We start from the raw sequence: 13,364 nt of genomic DNA, 5'->3' as shown, positions 1-13,364 counted from the left end.
CCATTCTCTTCCTTCTCCCTCCCAAGATCAGCGCTTCTTGGATCCTAACACCAGGGGAGAGGGAGAGGAGTAAAAATAAAACTCTTTTATGGTTGATCTCCTCTCCCTTCCTCCCTTTCTCTACCCCCTTCCTTCTCTTCCCCCCCCACCCCTCCGCCCCGGCCCCTCTTTCTCTCTTCCTCCCCCTCTCCCGCCTCCTTTAAGTTTATACATATATATTTCGGGGGTTATTTGATAAGGGATCTGCTTCTCCAGGAAGGAAAATGTAAATTGCTGCATGTGGGTGTAGCAGTAATGAAAAATCAGGGCAGTTAAATCGTAAAATTTGGATTAAGAAGCTTGAATTTAATACACACACAACACATTTATTAAAGCATTAGAATAATTGAAATTTGCTGCTGCAGTAGTCCAATCTGTTTAAATAATTCTATGGGTGTCTTGTTGTGATAAAAGATTATCTGGAATTCTATTAAAGGCGCAGGAGCCTGATTTGTAAATCCTATTTGGGGACTTTCAATAACTATCAATAATCTCATCTGCACAACAACCTCCTGCCTCTCAGCTTTATCTGAAAGTTTACAGCATTTCAGGAGCATTTCATAATAAAACCCGACAACGTGAAAAAGCGGCACCTGTCATTCAGGCAGAGATTTAAAAATAATAATATGAGAAAGAACCATGGAGAAGGGGGTGGGGCGGCGTTAAGTGAGAACCCAGATGCGAGGGAAGATTGGGTTTGTGTGGTTGATCTCACCTGAAGTTGTTTATATATATTTATTTATTTATTTATTTTTTCAGTCTAAGCACATGATTACTGTCTCTTTCTGGACTCATTAACTCCAAGAGAAACTGACTCTCCACCCCTCTTTCTCTGGTTTTCCTGCCTGGACTTCTCTCCGCAGACCCATCCCTGGGTCTCCTTCACCCTTCATTTATTGCAGCAACCCCAACACCCCCCCACCCCACCCCAGCCGCGGTTTATCTCTACTTGTTTATAACGCTCTTCCGGAGCTCCCTTTGTTTACCGGCAAAGTCGCTCCTAATTGTGAGCGAATCCTGTTGAGAGAGGCAGAGCGCAGGGCCGACGGCGAGCGCCGACGTTAATTGCTGTTAATTTTGTTTCATTAACTTTATTTACTCTTGAACCCCTTAATTGTTTTCCATTTATTTTTAGTAATTTTGTAATGCGCTAATAATCCCCTCTCTGTCTGTGGGCGCCTCCCTCTTTCCCTCCCTCCCTCCGCCGTGCCCTCCCCCTCCTGCTTCCCCTCCGCAGGGCGAGCCTGGCACACAGACACAAAACAGGCAAGACGAAAAGAAACAATCTCCACTCTGCCGTCGGAAGGGTCTCCTCTGAAAACTACACACTTCTTCTCTTTCTCCTCTCTCTCCCCCTCTTGCTTTCTCTCTCTCCCCTTCCCTTTCATCGCTCTACTGTGGTTTTCTCCCACGACCCTCCTTTCTCCAACTCCCCCATCCCATTAGATTTCTTTACCCCATTGCACCTCTGGAGATGGGGTGGGAGGTCACCCCCAGGCACTTTTCCGGCACCATTTAAAATGTGTGTGTGTGTGTGTGCGCGTGTGTGTGTGGGGGGGTATTCTGGTATTCTTCTCTTCCGTTTCCCTTCCCCTCCCTCTGCTCTCCCCCCTCCCCACCTAACTCCCAGGCCCAACCCTGCTCTATTCTGGTTATTAGACAGCTAACGGGGACTGTCTGCGGAGCCGCTTCTTTCCTGCTAATTATCACCTTATGAAAAGTGTTTCATTAAGAAACTCTGCTTTTGATTAATTATCGACAGAATGCTGACCAGAAAGAAATGAAATTAATCTCTGACCCCGTCTGGGTAACACTGAAAATTCATCACATATCCTTTTAATATTGAAACACAGCGTAGAATTTTAATAGAAAATATTGTTTTTCCAAACCTCCAGTCTTTATTAATGCCCCTGGGCAGGGAATGATATTGCCGGCAATATAGCAGTCTTTGTTCATTTTAAATTTATTAAACATAATGCACTTCATTTTCAAACATTTTACTGTTTCTTTTTAATTTCACTCAGTGTAAGTACAGAATAAACCCTTTTTAAACATTTAAGATATTGAAAACCCATATACGGGTATATAACATGAACGCTACGGCCATCAAATAAATTTAAGTAGAAGCAATTGTAATTTTAAGCTACCAACTACTATCCCCTTCAGACATTAAGACAATATCTGTAACTATAAAATAAGATTATTGAAAAGGATGGAGCGCCAAGATGCGTCTGCTTCCTCTCTTCTCTCCCCCTCCACTCCCCTAAAAAGAAAGGCCGAGAGGATGTCCCTCCTCTCGGCCCCCGCCTTGGAGGGTGCAGGAGGAAAGAAGGGGTGCCACCCCCCAACACACACACACACACACACACACACACACAACATACACACCAATCCACCCTTTCCCGCCAACTCCCCCTGCCCCCAAGGGATTCCCGGGCTTTCTCGGGCCTGCGTTGGCTAAAGGCAGATCAGCCTCTGAAAGCTGGAGCCCGAGGATGCCCCGCTCCCTAGCTCGGCTCCCGAGGTCCTCTGCCCTTCTTCCAGGCAGGCGGGCAAGTAGGCACTGCCCAAGCTCCCCGACCCACTCTGCTAGTGTTCCCCGTCTTCTCCATTCCCCCTTGCTGGTGCGCCCCCCGCCAGGCGTACTCCCCTTCGGGGAAAGTGCGGTGTGCCTGTGGGTGCCTGTCTGTATTTGAGGGGAAGGTGGGCAAACAAGAATCCCGCTTTCCTAACTGACATCTGATCAGTCTAGGACCTTTCCCCTGGAGGAGGAGTGAGAATTTGGAGTTGGGAGTGGGGATTTCTGGGGTCCATGCCCTCGCTTTCCCGGCAGGTAGGTCTTTCCTAATCCTTGAAGCGGGATCTGGCTCCGGGGCCTGAAGGGAACACACCCTCACCCTTTCTCCCCCCCTTTTCCTTCCCTCTCCTTCCCTGACCCGTCCATCCACAGTCCACAACAGCTACCTACCCCCATCCCCGCTGCTCCTGAGAAGGACTAGGGGTGTGTGTGTGTTGGGCCGTCCCCTAAATTCAACCCCTCCCCTACCCCCTCTCCCCTTTCCCAAGGAATCCGAGACCCGCGTTTAATGAATCGTGAAGTGTGAGACCTTCCTGAACAGGGAGCGCCCCTGATGCCAATTCCAGATGTGAGGGACAAGTTGGGGGCGGGGGTGGGGGTGGGCTTCACCCTCCCCGGCTCCTTGGGACCTGGGCTCCCCACACCTTCCCCAGGGGTCTCTCCGGGCCCCGAGCCGCCGCAGGGAGCGTCCGGCCTCGGCCATCCCGCGCGAGCCATCCAGGACAGGAATTGGAAACACGCAACTTCTCCACTGAGAAATTACTCTTTCTATTTCTTCTGGCGTCAGTGGTGCCCTATTTCACGGCACCGGCAAACGGAATATTACTTTTAAAACACTATGAAATACCAGGTCCTGTCCTCCGAGCTATTTCGGTGGAATTCAATTTTCGCTGAATGGTGCGAGGCTCCATCCTTTCTTTCGGGGCCTGAGAAGTGGCACCGTGAAAGGGCGAGGAATCGCTTCGGCCTGCTGGAAGCACAACCGCAGCGCACTAATAGATACATATGTGTAGTGGATCTATGTCCTCCGCATATATTATCGATGGATTTATCATCGAGGGCATCTATCGAAGAGAGATTAGAGAGGGGTGGGTATGGATATTTTCGATGAAGTACACATTTCAGTCCGCCAGCATGTTTGTTGTTCCTGCTAGTCCTCAGGAAAGAGTCAGACACGTGAAATCAGCATTCCTCACCATTCTCCGAGGCTATTTTAAAACGTAAATTTCCTCGGGCCGGTAGGCGAGTGGCTCTTTACAAGCCTATCTATCCCTACAGTTTATTCTTCCCGTTTCGACTTTCTGGTCGCCTTGGAAATTCTTTGCTTCTTCTTGGGCAGGGAATGTATCTAGCAGCACTGTTGCACTCTACTCTCCCAAGCGCTTAGTACTCTGCACACAGTTAGCATTAAACCGATGTCATTGATTGACTCATCGATTAGGCTCACCAACGAGTTTTCTTCCTTTCCTCTAGGCCAAGGGCTCAACCAAGATTCACTGGAATCACACCTCCTGTGGAACTTGCCTCGAAAGTTGGAATGGGAGGAAAGGTGCAGGAGGATGGGAGCTGGGTTGGCAAAGGTGACCGATCTCTGCTTTTTATTAGGAACCTTGTGATTGGGGTCAAATTGACCTGGCAGAGAGTTCCGGGGCCCCTCCTCCTGCCCCCTCCTGCTGTCCTCTGGCTCCCTGGCTGGGTGGGCTGAACTGGGGATCGAAGATGAAGAACTCTCTCCTACTGTCTCTTTCTGGGGTAGAGGGGCTCCTGAGACTCAGATTCTCTGAAAAGACACTCAGTTCCTTGGCATTCCCTGGATTTGAGTTGGGCCTGGTTGGAATCGAACGTAATCTTCACACCACACCCACCCACGTATACAAATATGCCCAACATGCAAACACACAACACAAATAGAAGCCACGGACATTCCCAGATGATTTCATTAGGATCCATGCTGTTACAATAAATACCAAATTAGTCCACCAGAGCTCGACATTGAAATGAAAGAGAGAAAAGTTTCTCTCTCTTCCCTCCCCGCTCTCTTCCCCGTCCTTACCCCACTCAATAAAAAAAAAAGGAATGAAGCCCGCCTTTGATTTACAATCCATTCCCACAAACATTTCTGGTCACCCCTTGTTGGAAGAAAGAGGACTAGAATAGTTTTGTGTTGATTTTTCTCTCCTCTCTCCACCGGCCCCCCCTCCCCCCCATTCGGATTTTCCCTCTGAGTAAAGAGTGAGGCAAGAGAAAGCCAGATAGATCGCCAGGTAAATAAATAAAAAAGTAAATTGCGAGTTTTATATTTGTATGAACCATTTAACTCAAAAATAGACCTCCAGTATCTAGTTTCTGCCCTGGATTTCCATATCCAGTCACTCAAACCTGCTTATCTTCATGTATGGCTGCCTCATGTTTAACACACAATTACATTTTCTACCTCCAATTCCATTACAAATGGAATATAGGAGGCATTGTTTGAAGAAATGTACTGCTTCAGTTCTAGTTATGTCGTACAATTTACGGAACAGTGGGAAAAACACTAGACACCAAAGAGTCAATACAAAAAAAAATCTATGCACTGAAGCCTTTGAAAATGCCTTTCACTTTTATTTACTGTAAACAAATGGTTTCGTGGAGTTAGAGTTAAGTCTCCAGAAAAAAGATAACAGACCGATTTAAAGATAATTAATTGCATTAAACTATTGACTAACTACCTAGTTCAATAGTAATTCATTTAGAGAATATTAAAATCGGAGGAACAATAATAAAATTGATGCCAATTCCCACGGGGAAGGAGATGGCCAGCAAATTGGATACTTTTCTTAATCTGGCGTAAATAATAACATGTCTGTTCCCACTCTCTCTCTCAGGCCAATTCCCCTATCATTTATTCCAGACTCAAAAGCCTGTTTTCATAATTGATATCAGTTACTCAATGAGTGCTTTTTCATTTGTTCTTGTTATCCTTGATAATTGCGAAGTTCATCCTTTAAGGCTTGGGACTTTAAAAAAACTCATTCTTCCTATTTCTTCTTTTCTCTTTTAAGTCTGGCCAGTCCTTGAGACCTTTTCTAACCATGCGCGCCCCTGCCATCGCAGAATACGGAACCGGGCCCGTTCATCACCGCTGGGTTGGGACTGGACCTTCCATTCTGGCAAAGTGTCTGTCTGTAACAGGCACCGTCTTGACCTCTCTCTGCCTTCCCTCCTCCCCTTCCCCCCTTCCCCAAATTATAAAGAGAGGGGGTCCCCAATTTCTACAGTTTTGTCTTTATCTGAAGAAAGAAAGTGAGAGAATAGGCGAGAGGGGAGGGAGTGTCGGAGGGAGAGGAAGAGAGAGAAAAAACGGGGAGAGGACAGCGAGAACAGTTCAAAGGAGCCCCTCAGCCTCCTTTAATAACCGCCGTACTTAGAGCGGTATTGTGTGTTCTGTAGAAATATTCAGTTTGCAAATCCGGTTTTAAGTGCTGCTGCGAAAATCCGTTTTTCTATGAAAGCCGTGGGTGGAAGTGATGAGTCCAAAACATCATCTGTGGAAATTATTCCAAGGAGTCAAACAGATCATTTGGAAGAAAAATAAAAGCTGCATAAAACGGGACACTTGAATTATACTATCAGTGGCGAGAAAGCTGGGAGGTCAATATCTCAGTGACAAAAGGAGGGGTTTAGCCACCCCCCCCCCTAGGGCTCTATTTCATGTATTTTTTAAAAAAGATCTAACGGTGAAAGGAAACAACTCCCTCTCATCCTCCCACCCTTCCCACCTCCCCTCCTCCTTCGTTCTGCCCTCGACTAACTTTCCCTCGCTCCCAGTTCTGTCCACCGCCGCCCTGCTTTGCCAGGACCAGGACCAGGCCCCGCCAGCAGCACTGGGTCCCCGATATGACTATTTCGTTATTTATTCACTTATTTATTCATTTATAAAGTGTTTACTTAGCTCGGTGCAGATGTAACATCTCATTTACAGCGTGGCCTGGGGGCAGAGAAACAATTGGCAACAAAAGAGTAACTCCAGAGAATTAAAAAACGCGCGCGCGTTTGTGCGTCTCTCTCTCTCTCTCTCTCTCTCTCTCTCTCTCCGTCTGTATGTGTGTGTGTGTTACAGAGGCAAGAATGACTTGTATGTATGTCTGTGTTTGGTGCCCGGGGGTGGTGGTGGGGGCGGGTGTGTATGTTTGTATGATGTGTGTGTTTTGCATGCCCGTGTGTCAATTATCTGGCTGTGTTTGGGATCTAAGGATGGGGCTGAGGGGGTCTATGGTTGGGGGTGTGTGTGGTCTCTGTAGGATACGGAGCACGTGCGTGGGTCTGAGGCGGGTTGATGAGGTTGTGGTTTGGGGAAGGTGCATGTGTGGGTTACTGAGGGTAGGGAACGGGGGGCACATTTCCTCTGCCCCTCTTCTAATCCCGGAACTCACCGCATTTTAAAGACAGGAAAGTTCAGGTTTCCTTGAATAATAATAATAACAATTATGGTATTTGTTAAGTACTTACTATATGCCAAGCACTGCTCTAAGCCCTGGGGTAGGCACAAGGCAATCAGATTGTCCCACGTGGGTCTCACAGTCTTAATCCCCATTTTACAGATGAAGTAGCTGAGGCACAGAGAAGTGAAGTGACTTGCCCAAGGTCACACAGCAGACAGGTGGCGGAGCCGGGATTAGAACCCACGTCCTCTGACTCCCAAACCCGGGCTCTTGCCACTGAGCCACGCTGCTTCTCTTGAACCTTGTCCTCTACTGGCCTAGAGGCCGAGGAGGGGTGGGCGGGGAAGGGGGTGACCCTTAGACCCTTAGATTATATGGGCCCCCATTCCCCCCTCCCCCCATTGAGGCCCAGTGACCTCCTCCAGACCCAAAGAGCTCCCCCTTCACCCGCCTAGAGCTTTCCCCTTTCCAGTGTCCCATACCCCAGAGACACCCCCCCTCAGGCCAGTGACTGCCTATTCTAGCCTTCCCCCTGGACCAGGGCCCCCCTGAATTAATGTCCCCCCCCTCCCTGGGAGTCAGAAGGTCATGGGTTCTAATCCCAGCTCCACCACTTGTCTGCTGGGCGACCTTGGGCAAGTCACTTCACTTCCCGGTGCCTCAGTTACCTCATCTGTAAAATGGGGATGGAGACTGTGCTCGCCCCATTTTGTATTGGGACTGTGTCCAACCCGATTTGCTTGTCTCCACCCCAGCGATTAGTACAGTGCCTGGCACATAGTAAGCGCGAAACAAATACCCCTGTTGAGCAGACTCGCCGAGTCGCGGGGCCGTGGCCAGAGAGGTGGGTCCGTGCTGGGGTCCCGCATCGACCTTCGCTCCGACACGAGCCCAGGCACCTGCTGAACTAGCCGTCGCCAATGAGGACCGGAGCGGCAGGAACATGATGTGCGCTGGCCGACCCGGCTGGCTGCCTGGCTGGCTGGCTTGCGGGGTCGCCAGCCCCCGGACCCCGCCCCCCACCCACGACCCCTCTCCCTTTAAACCTGTGGGCCGGGGGCGGGTGGGGAAAGCTGGTAGCCCTAGAGGCTCATCCTCCGGTGGGCGGCTTCTCACGGTTAGGGTTCTAGTGGAAGCTCTCCCTTCTTCCTCCCCTCTCCATCCCTCCCCTCCTCTTCCCAGTTTTTCTTCTCCTGCTCTTCCTCTCCCTCCCTCCCTTCGGCGCCCCGAGAAGTCCCAGGAGCCTGAGCACGTCCTAGCCAAGTACAGGTTAGGCGAGGGATGCGCAAGTCAATCGGTCCTGAGGGGTGGGGAGCGAGTGGGAATTTGGTTAGATCTGGGACTGGGGTTGGGCTCATAGCCCAGTAGTCTGCGGGAGGAATGGCAAGAGGCAGTAACTTTGGGGAAAGGGACACAGACCCCTCTTTCGACATCTCCAAGACCTCAGAGTATCCCCTTCCGGAGTTAGGTCTCTAACTAACTCTAGTGACTCCATTTGGGGCTCCTAGACCCACACGTCCTCCTCCACCCGCGCCCAAGGGTCCCTGGAAAGGCCAGAGTCCATCTGTCTGTCCTCTCTTGTTTTTTGCAGTCTTCTTCCTCCTCCTCCTCCTTTTCCTCCTCCTCTCTCTCTCCGACTGCTTCTCTCTTCTCTTCGATCGCTTCTCTCTGCCTGGCTGTTTCTTTCTCTCTCCTGCATCTCTCTCTTTCTCTCTCTGGCTCCGTGGCTCTGCCTCTCCGGGTAAGACCAGTTGCATTTCCTAGGAGGAAGGGGGCGGGTGGAGGTGGGTGAGGCTGCTCTGCAAATCTGTTCCCTCTCCGCAGGTCTCGCCTAATGTTTGCAAAGAAGTGTCTGGGAGTGGCAGGCTGGCAGCTCCCCCGTCCGCCCTGGCACCCCCTCTGCATCCCTTCAGACTGGTGCTGATGGGAGGCAGCTGCTGACTGTTTAAACTAGGAGGCGGTTGCCTAGCAACCCAGAGGCGGCTCATTACCGAAGCCACAGTGATTAACCAAAAAAAAAGAAGGGGGGGGGGAGAGAGGGAGAAAGGGGGGAAAGGAAGAAAGAGGGTATGAGAGTAAAATGGATTAATTATTTAATTAACTAATTGATGATCAACTTCTTTTTAATTATTCACTTAATTAAAGAAGTGTAAGTACAACACTGCCCTTATCAAGCGTGTTGATGTACTGCAAAGATTTTCAAAGACAAATTTCTCTTCCTCCTCCTCTTCTTCCTCTTCCTTCCTCTTTCTTCTTCCTCCTCCTTCCCCTTCCTCCCTGCCGTTCTGGGACTAGGTTTCCAAGCCTTGCGTGGGAGAAGAGTGGGAAGGGGAGAGGGGAGGGGAGGGGAGCGCGTTCCGCGGCGGCTCCGCACTTTCTCCTCCTGACTAGGATGGAAAAAAAAAGTCTCTATGAACTTTTCCTGAAGGGCCCGGACGCGTCCCGAGCGCCCCAGCCCACCTTTTCCTTTATCTTTGCCGGCTCCATCACCTCCTTTCCTGTCTCATTTCCTTCTTCCAGATTTTTCTTCCCTCTCCCATCCGCCTTCCCCCCACCTCACTATTACGCGCCCCTTCGCTCCCGAGCTCGGGAAAGCCGGGCACCAACCCGCTCCCGGACTGATCCAATTCCCAATCCTCCCGGTCCAGCTCCTGGTCCTGCCCCTCCTCCGGGGTGGACGCCTCGGTCGCCTCCCTCTGCGCCCCCCCGCCGCCTCTTCCCTCTGCTTCCCAGACCGGCTCCAAGGTGCCAGGCTATGCTTCCCTCCTCCGTCCACCCATGGGGGCAAGGAAATATCTGCAGAGTGGGCAAAGCAGGTCAGCCCCACCAACCACCACCACCCCTTGTTATTCCTACCGCTGCCTTTGGTCCACTTTTAGGTCCTAGAGGTGGTGGTGGTGATGGTGGTGATAGGGTTTATAATGGAGAATAATGAAAGTTAATGCCAACAGCCAATGGACTCAAGTGCGTTGTCGGTTCCTCCTGGGCCGGGACAGAAGAGACGGAGGGCAGAAGCGTCAAGGCCAACGGAGCAGCTCTTTGCGGTGGGCAGGGCCGGGCCAAGCGGGGCCAAGCCGGGATCCTGCCCCTTCCGCGCCCGGACTGAGGCTCCGACCTTCCGCAAGCGCCTGGAAGCGCCCCCAGGCCCGACACTGAGGTCAAGGACCAAATGAAGTTGCAGAACCGGGAATGTAGGGGTGGACCTGGGGGCCCGGCCTCTCCACTCACGGTTCTCTGAATAATTCAGACAAACCGACACCTTGCTTTTGTTTCAATTACTTGGATAACTCTGGCCCACCAAGGCTTTTATAAGTCCTGAATTACTCTGGTGTGTGTGTGTGTATATGTGTGTGGTTCCACACCACCCTCCTCCCCATCTAGTTTTATCAGTGTGTAGACCAAGCTCCTTCCTGCCCATCTGACACTTTGTCCCCAAGATTAGAAAAGTCCTAGTGCACAGGTCCAAAACCTGTTCCTGATCCTTATAGCATCCTAGAAGGTGGCTGCTCTTGCTGGGCAGGTGGGGTGGGGGGTTGTGGCAGAAGAGAATGAACATTTGTTAAACTCAGGACCCTGCAGGAGCAAAAACTCCCCCTTTTTCTAAAGATACCAGGTCTATCTAATTGATACTCCACAGGTTATTGCAGCCTTGGCCATAACTATCTGCCATTCTCCCCTGGGCCCGTCACATTCAATGCCGAACTGGCAGGAAAGAATCCTGAGGAGATAACTCAGTTCTCTCTTTAGCCTTGGCTGAGTAACCTGAAGAAAAAGCTGGTCAACTTTTGTCTTTAACTGTAAAGCTCTGTTATCACCATCCCACTGATAATGATGACTTTAAAGGTTCTGTTCATAAAGTCCAATGAATCTGCCTTGTACATCCATCAATTAATCAATCAATCATATTCATTGAGTGCTCACTATGTGCAGAACACTGTACCAAGCGCTTGGGAGAGTACAATGCAACAGAATTAGCAGACACGTTTCCTGCCTGTAACAAGCTTACAGTCTAGAGGGGAAGACACACATTAATGTGACTAAATAAGTAATTGATAATATATAATTCAAAGATATAAATCCTATGGGATTGGGGTGGGGTGAATATCAAGTGTTCAAAGATCACAGATTGAGATACAGAAGGGAGAGCAAGCAGGGAAAAAGAGGACTTGATTGGAGAAGAGGGCTTAATTGGGCACCATTTATGCCACCCTTACTGAGACACCCCAGACTGGAGAAAACCCAAAATTGCAGTGTTCTGTGCTGATTATACAGCTAGATCCACTTGATTCTTATCCTTCTTCTCTGGCCTACTGTCTTCTTTCTATCTCATGAGCACAGGCAATGCAATGGAAGCTGGGCAGCAATAAAAAAGGGGAAGGGAAACTCAAAATGCCCATTTTTCTAATCGTTCACTGTTCGGGTAGAAAGACTTGGTGATGAAACTATTGGGTTCATTAGATTTGAGTTTTGTGGATTGTCTGTGAATTTAATTTTCCATGCTTTCCCTATTCTTATAAGTGTAGGCAATCGAGAATCAGTCATAGATTCAAATCAATCTGTCTCCCACACTTAATAGTGCATCTACTGTTGGTTGCCTGAAGAGGTAAAGGGCTGGAGCTTTGGCTGATATTTTTGATTTTCACTAATATTACTACTTAGGGAGGCTTTTTTTTTTAAAGATCAGTCTGATTTTATTCAGGACCTGGTCTTGTGGACTCGAACCTATTTGACTGGCTCTCAATTTTTTTCCTTCTTGAAAACCACATGTCTCCCTGTGGGTTGGGAGGAAACTGAACATCTCCATTTTCAAGAATGGGAAAGGTTTAAATAAAGAAGCCTCCCAAGATAGAGACCCCACTCATAAAAAAAAAAAAAAAGAAATTCAGTTGAAGCAATGGGCAAGAATTAAAATCTCTGCATATCATCTTGATCAACTCTTAACATTATGAATGATCCAATAATAATAATAATAGTATTTGTTAAGTACTACTATGTGCCAAACCTTGTACTAAGTAGATATAAAGATATTTAAGTAGATTGGATATAGTTCCTGTCCTGTCCTGTCCATTAGCATTCATTTGTGGGTTATATGCCATTGCAAAAGAGTTACTATTTCATTGGGACGCTGATCATTGAGCAAGAAGAATGAAAGCCATGAGACCTTTTTATCTCAGACCACCCTTAGCCTGTACATAAACAAGGGCTGGGAAAGTGGGTTGTCCCATCCCCAGCTGGAATTATGGATGCAGGAGTTCATGGTTTTCTGGGCTGGACTTAATTACAACTCTCCACAAATGGGAACAAAGGGAAAGACTTTCTAGACTGTTCTCTGTAGGAATTGGAGCAGGGGGCTGGCAATTGGACCCATCCCATTCTTAATGCCACCTCCTTAATCTGATTGGTCTTTGATTCCATTTATGTAGACATCCTCGATATCTTTTTATACCCAGAAAACTGTTTAAACAAGAGGAGGAAGGCCTGTCACGTCATAGAGGCAGTGGGAGTTGAGGGATGGAGATGGTACATTGTGTGGTGTGACGTTCTTGACTTCAAAAATTCAGATTATGTAAATATGGATTATGGAATTTGGGCTCATAACTCTCTCCCCTTCCAGCCCCCCGTACACAGCATGTATTACTCTGGCCTCATGGATTACGTTAAAATCTAAATGAGAGACACTTAATTCTCCAGAGAAATTTCCATTTGTGTGTGCTCTGTGGCTAGGTTTAGGCACTGGGAGTGGAAGCTCCCTTGGCAGGGGAAGGACCAGAGTGGCTTGGGAGTAAAATCCTCCATTCTCCCTTCTTTGAGCAAGCAATTCTTTCCTAAGCACGGGCTTACCCCTGGGCTGAATAGGATTGTGTCTAATAATATTAATAATAATAATAATAATGCTACTTGTTAAGCACTTACTATGTGCCAAACATTGTTGTTCTAGGCTCTGGGTCAGATACAAGTTAACCAGGTTGGACACAGTTCCTGCCCCACATGGAGTTTACAATCTAAGGAGGAGGGAGAAGGATTGAATCCCCATTTTGCAGATGGGTAACTGAGGCCCAGAAAAGTTAAATGACTTGCCCAAGGTCATACAGCAGACGTGCTGGAGCCAGGATTAGAACCCAGGTCCTCGGACTCCCAGGCCTTCGCTCTATCCACTAGACCACACTGCTTTTCATCTATATTAAACATTCTTGTGTGCGGAGTGCTTGAATGATCATTGCACCATTAGGTTAGTAGAAATGGTCCTTTCCATCCCACAAGTTTACAGCCTGGACATCTGGTCAGTTTAGAGGGCAGCTCCCATGGGCCAGCAGGTGAGGCTC

Source organism: Ornithorhynchus anatinus, chromosome 2, assembly GCF_004115215.2.
Source record: "Ornithorhynchus anatinus isolate Pmale09 chromosome 2, mOrnAna1.pri.v4, whole genome shotgun sequence".
Classification (NCBI taxonomy): domain Eukaryota; kingdom Metazoa; phylum Chordata; class Mammalia; order Monotremata; family Ornithorhynchidae; genus Ornithorhynchus; species Ornithorhynchus anatinus.
This window is presented reverse-complemented; position numbering follows the sequence as displayed.